Raw genomic sequence first — 6882 nt, 5'->3', positions numbered from 1 at the left:
ATATCTAACCTCCTCGCCCATTTAGAGGGGTGGGTGCGAGAAACTAAAGTGTACTGCACTGCTTTTAAATACAATGAAGGAGGCATTCCCTATATTCTATGCATCGCCGAATAAGTCATGCACGGCTTATTTAAACGTGATTAGTCTCAGATAAGTGAACGAGAAAGATTTCTATACCCAAGTCAACAGTAGCGAAAAATATCATTATTAGCTTCAGATTTAAAGAACCTAGTAAATATCCTGCTTGCAGGAAGCCATGGAGTCTTCCGTAATTACATGACCGACTTGAAATTATTTAGCACATATTTTATGATAAAACTTATGGTAAGTTAAAACTTTACACTGTACGCCCGAGGTAGGTCGAGCAAACCAGTAGCCGCGAAAAATGTATGTTTCCTTTCAGTTTTCTTAAAATGCGGGACAAAAGTTTGCACTTAGAACCTGATAGCACCCGTGATTTTGTTCCTTCCGTGAGTGGGTGCAGGAATATGAGCAAATGTTTTTTTTTACTGCTGCACCACTTAAGCCATATTACAAATATATTTTACCATTCAAAATGCAGTGATTTATACTCACTGCTACTTTACATTCTAGGTAGGTGTCTGATTGAGTTTATTTGCATTTGTTGACCTAGCTCTTAACTAGGGAACGATAAGAAAACATAGAAGCCCCGAGACAGCATTCGCCTCGTAGCGCGCAACCTAATCATACTGGAGTCCAGTATTGCAGAGCAAGTGTATTAAACCTTAATACATAATTTTAAACACTTCAAACGTTTCTGGTTTGCAACTAATGGGAAGTAAGATGCCGTAATAGGGTACCATGTATTTCACCGTGAAAGCAAACTACGAGGTAGAATAATGGTAATACGCTTCATTTACTAGCCCTTGAACACCAGGTGCAATAATCGGCAGGAAGATGTATTTGGACTATAGGGGTAAGCCCCAACACTTGTTTTATCGATTAGCTGGAATAGACAAACCTGTCACCGAGGGCACCATTCACAAACTGAGCAGCTCTTGTAAGCAGGTCACAGTTTCGTAGCAACATCTCACCACAACGAACCAGTCCCCCACTGATACTCCCCTCATAACAACTTGCATGACCAGGCGGAGCAAGGTGAAATTTCTTGTGATTCCGACGGACAAACGTTGCATGAAGGCACTGTTAGATGAAGGAGAATGGGTATAGAAACCCACTGTCGAAATGTTTTTCATTCCCTTCAGACAGCCCGCCAAGAGGCCGCTCGCTTTTTCGTCCAAGTACTGGGCGTGTATATCAACTCTCCGAATGCTCGTGTTCCGGGTAAGAGAGCTACTAAAGACTGCCCACAATTCAAAGTCGTCTTCTTGAGAAATGTCTGGGTAACAATTTGTCCACAACCAAAGCCACTTGAGTGTGGTCGCTCTTTCGACGTAGGCTGCAATTGCAGCAAAATGCGCATCGTTGCGCGAACATGGTATCTGTAGCATTAGAGATGTGATATGACTGCACGATGACAGCTCCTCCAAAATGGGCCAGTGCACAATGTTTTCCTCACCTTCCAATGTTATAGAACCCGACGAGAAAGCTTTGCACTTCACACTATTAGAGTCAAATACAACGTCCTCTGGTAGGACACAAACTCTGTCATCGAGGGATTTTTCTTGAAGGGCCTCATACGAGTTCAAAAATTCCGTTTGGTCATCTGGTTTCATAAAGTAAGGATGAAGATTGACTTTCATCATGTTTTCGTTTTCAGATAGCGCCTGAAAAAACGGGATCCACTGAGTGCGATTGCGAGTGCGCATGTGCAGCGTGACTTCGTCAAGATTTTTGCTGCGTGCCAGGGGCAAAATCCATCTACTGTGATTATCGTGCTGGTCGCAACAATTTGGCAGGGCATCCGTCCTCACGAAGGTCCCTTTGACGCAACGCAGGCATCCACTTGCTTGGAAGAGCTTTGACAAAAGGCGGTTGCTTTCACAGTCGAAAAGTATTTTCGTAAGGTTCAGGTTACGGATGCTCTTGTTCATGAGCAGACCATAAAAGGCAGTGTTTATAGTGCACTGCTCAGACCTCCAATCATTTGCTTCGAACGTTAATGTTGTTAAGGTGGTGCTATTCTTCAGGTATTCTGTGACAGCACGTTGACATTCTGGGCCAACGCTGATTAGTATGTAGTCGTTCAGTGAAATCTCCTTCAAGGAATGGTTATCAATGATAGCCCCCAACAACACCGAGGTGTTTTTAGGCCTTTCATGAACACAGATTCTGAGCACTCTCATCGACTGAGTTGAGCGCAGAACCGCCGAAATGGCCGTTTGAAACTTCTGAATGGTTTTACCGATTACAATTTCAAGTTCTTCCAGGCCTTTTATAGATACGAGAACTGAAAACAACTTGTCGCAGAAAGTTGAATCGAAGTCGAAATCCCGAAATTTCAAGTACTTCACCCAAGCGCTTCCTTGCAGGACTTCTAAAAGCGGGCTTTTTCGTGATGAGCGGTATCCTTCCGACAGGTCGAGAGCCACAATGCAGCGATGTGACTTCAGCAGTAATGACGCACACATCAAAGCCCTTCGTATGATGACCTGTAACGGAGGGTCGTATATGCGCGGATTGTCCCTGGCGCGAAGCTACAGCTGCGGGTGCACACCGGAGAGTTCCCTAAGCTCAAGCTGCGCCGGGCAAAGCAACTCGTTCCAGGTAGCCAGGTGGCGGTAAAGTTCACATCTCTGGTCTTGGAAAGCTGTGCAGGCTCTGCCGCTGTTGATCACAGTGGTCGTGAAGCGTCCAGTCATACCCTGAGTGTTAACGAGGGAGGCTAGTGACGGCTCCACCTCATCTGTGAAATGCAATAAAAAGAAAGTAAGGGCATCAGAGTATTAAGAGGTAAGCAGTATATCACACAATTTCTAACTTAGACTTCTGACCGAACTACGTGCAATTTTTATTGCACAGATATAACAGCACCATTTTAAATGGCACTATGGCTTTAAGATTTAATTTCATTTCAGTTTATTACCTGAAGGTCCCGGGCGGGACACTAGATAAAGGGTGGGGTTACAAAAAAAAACGCACAAGAAAAGTCATGAAGTAGCTTGAAAAATGCTTGTGATGCTCTGCATAACTGTTGATGGACAGGTGACTGCCAATGTGGAGAGGCAGATAACCACTAAGAAATGGCTAACCACTCCTTTGTAGTGAGGGGCAACGCTAGGAGGTTAGGCGGACGAAGCTTATTCGACGAGTGGCACCCTGGCCAGACGAGAACAAATCACAATGATGGTATGGCGCGTAATGAAAGATGAAGTGTAATGTGATGATGATGATGATGTCCGCACACAGTGTAGGAATGCAGAAGATATACACCATTTTCCTTTGTAGGGGTGGGCGCCGCTATTTACTTTTTCTGACCAGACCCTAGCGCCGTCTATGAAGCGAACGTCGAAACCACCCCGCTGGGCTGTAAGTGCTCCGTTCTTTCCGCGCGTCTGTTCGGTGCCCGTGCATTACCGAGTGAACCGTAGCGGCTTGGCGTTACCTTAGCGGTTGCAGTGCTGTGTGTGTGTGTGTGTGTGTGTGTGTGTGTGTGTGTGTGTGTGTGTGTGTGTGTGTGTGTGTGTGTGTGTGTGTGTGTGTGTGTGTGTGTGTGTGTGTGTGTGTGTGTGTGTGTGTGTGTGTGTGTGTGTGTGTGTGTGTGTGTGTGTGTGTGTGCGTGTGCGTGCGTGTGGGTGTGTGTGTGTGTGTGTGTGTGTGTGTGTGTGTGTGTGTGTGTGTGTGTGTGTGTGTGTGTGTGTGTGTGTGTGTGTGTGTGTGTGTGTGTGTGTGTGTGTGTGTGTGTGTGTTTTGTTTTCAACACCTGCAGACGGATTTTGGATCCTAATACGCTGCCAGAGCGGAAGATGCCGACCGCGGCTGCCGCGAGCAGCAGCAGCACTCGTGGTGGTGCCGGTGGTGCTCCACAGTTCCGCGATGCAAACGCTACCGGTATGGTAGCGACTGACATAGAAATCAATATCGAGGAGTAAGTACGTATTTTCAATGCAACGGTGCTGTTTTGTTCACCGAGTAGTCATGTCTACGGAAGCGCGGAAGTCGAACGTGGAGCGCGCACATCATGTATACATAGGTCACCTATAGGTCACGCTGACCCGCACTCACGATGGACTTTCGACGAGACGATTGCTACGCTGTTGAGATTGCAGTGTAATATAATCTGTCTGAACAAGACTTATGACGGTTACTGACGAAACGAACTTACCTGGGCAGAAAAGTAACGCGACCGCACGACCAAATTGCTATTCGAAGGTTGTGATCTCGATTGGCCTAACTCTGTGCAGCGCATGTGCCCTGTCGCTCGGAGCCCATCTTTGTGGACCCTTTGCTTCAACCACGTATGCTTTACGCGATAAGCAGTAGCTCTTTTGTAATTGTAGTGCTTTAGATTGCGTGACAACGCAAAAGGATGAGAAACTTTTTCTTTGACCGTGTTTTGAACAGGTTGAGCTATTTTTCAAAGGAAGCGTTCGCGTATCTCGAGCTGCGTTTCCACATTTTGCTGCCCGATTATCCTGCTATCGACCAGCAGTGGGTGATGGAAAGAGGTATCCTTTTATATCGTTTGGCAGTGTAATGCGTTCGCCTGAAAAAAGTAAAAACGCCGTGATATTAAAGGTCAGATTGGATTGCAAGGCCATTGTTTAACGCCAATGGGGTACAATGACCGAATAGTATACGTTATTTTAAATTGATTACGAGGACCCAGAAGTTATTTTAATGTTGTATCGGTGCAAGCGAAAGATCCCCAGGTAGTCTAAATTAGTCTGGAGCCCTCCACTACGGCGCGCCTCATCGCCTGTGAAGCATCGGCGCGTTAAAGCCCATAATCAATCAATTAATCAATCAATGAATGTTGTATTGCAAAGGGTAAAATGTAACATTTTAGGGGTCGCCCCTTTTGTCGCCCCTGTGGCAGCTTTGCGTGCGATAAATGGATTTGCTCCGTCTGCTAGCCGTCCAAGAAGTGCACCGAACACACCCGTTGGTACAAAGTCGTTGCGCTTTATCGGCGACCACCGGTATCTCAACTGGGTGTCCGTTGGGAAGTTATGCAGCAAAAACTCTTCGCAACCACGCTGCATTTCTTCCAGGCAGTGTGGTGCAGATGTGTGCTGTCGGTGACTTTTTCTCGCTTTCTGTGGTTGTTAGACCACCACCACACAGTGCTGACCAAGCGGTGTTTGCGCCTTGAACGGCATTCAGCATTGGCTAAAAGATTTGAAAGCCCCGCAAAAACAAAGCACGCGTTGCGAAACACTATTGAACTACGCAGCGGAGCACACCGGGCGTAGTTCAATAGTGGAAAAATAAAAATTGAATTGAATTGAATTCCATTGAATTGAATTGAACAGCCCAGCGCGCACAGGCAAGGCTGGTCCGCCGGAAGCGGAAGGCGCGGGCCGCCGAGAGAACTGCTCTGCGAGTATTTTCCTCCTTTCCCGGCTGCTTATGGAAAATGGTGTATATAAGGCCATGTTGACCAGTTACACTACTGAGAGTTCTCGTTTTGAGGAGGCATGTAAGATTTGCGCTCATAGAAGGAGGTATTAGTAAGAGCGCTGGGCCTGTACGGTTACGTTTGTGCTATTGAAGAATTCTATTTTACTCCCCGATGTCCCCTAAGGCACACTAATTCTACCTATGCACGGCGTGAAATTACTTCCGCCGGAAATAAACCTTCCGTGTGTAGGCATTGAAAATCTGATTAACTTCTCTAGTTATTTTACAAATATTTTAGGCCTCTTCCATTGTTGGTTTTGACGAATCACCTGGAACGCCATTAGAAAAGTCCGATGACCAGGACGCTTCATTTCCGAGTTCATCCGCGAAGGTTACGGGTGTTGTGTTTGAAGACAAACTTTCAAGCCCGCACTGCAAATTTCAACCGGTTGGGTATGCAGTCCAACCTATGCGGACGTTTAAGGGAAAATAAATAATGACCGCACTTTTAGCCAGATTTTTTCGTACCCAGGTTTCTGGCCGATACACTGGGCCTTAACGAACTAACGCTATCTTTTGTTTAGATGGGAGGCAGAAAGCCACACTCGAAAAACTTTAAAAGGGGGCCGCAGCAGCACTCGCAGTGCTTGAACTACCACCTTCATGAATAAACGGCTATCCTCGAAGTACCGCGAAGAATAAAAGAGGAAAATGTGGAATTCGCAATCTAACCCCAATAGCGCCAAAGCAAGAAGCACCACGGAGAAAGTGAAAAGTGGTGAAATAACTTTTCAGGTATTATCTTTTTATCGCACACCTTTTGAGATATTGAACTTGCTTTAGTTGATATCGGTTACTTACTGGGGTATCAAACACCTCTCTGCAACATTTGTTCCTGACACCGGCTTATAGGGACAATCAGGATTTCGCGAAAACGGCGTTTTTTCACACATTCCTCAATAACTACGCCGCCCATAATTATGTTCATTTCGCTTTTGCTAGGAAACGCTGCCTATCCGGTTGCCCGAAAATTAATTTGAGGATTTTATCCTAGCATGCGGATAAAAAGGCCAGCGACATTTTTAATTTACATCCCCCTTGATGCGGAATACAGTTGAATTTTCCCGCGTTCACATAGCGCTCACCATCCGTTGGCCCATTCTGCAACCACGCGCCTCCCGTGGGAGCGGGTGTGATCTATACCTATCAAAAAATTAAAGCCGTTCCACTCAATGTTTAGACTGTCGGGAGTGCAGGGTGATGATTTGCAACAATGGGCTGTGCCGCCTTTATCCCGCTCACTGCTACCACACCATGCAATTCAAATTTTTCGCCTTCGCAGTGCTCGCGCGCACCCTGCGTGAAACTGCGCCTGCGGGAGCTCTGTGTTTTTGTCCT

This window comes from Haemaphysalis longicornis, unplaced genomic scaffold, assembly GCF_048455015.1.
Source record: "Haemaphysalis longicornis isolate Haplotype H1 unplaced genomic scaffold, Haemaphysalis longicornis Haplotype H1 scaffold_9, whole genome shotgun sequence".
Lineage (NCBI taxonomy): Eukaryota > Metazoa > Arthropoda > Arachnida > Ixodida > Ixodidae > Haemaphysalis > Haemaphysalis longicornis.
This window is presented reverse-complemented; position numbering follows the sequence as displayed.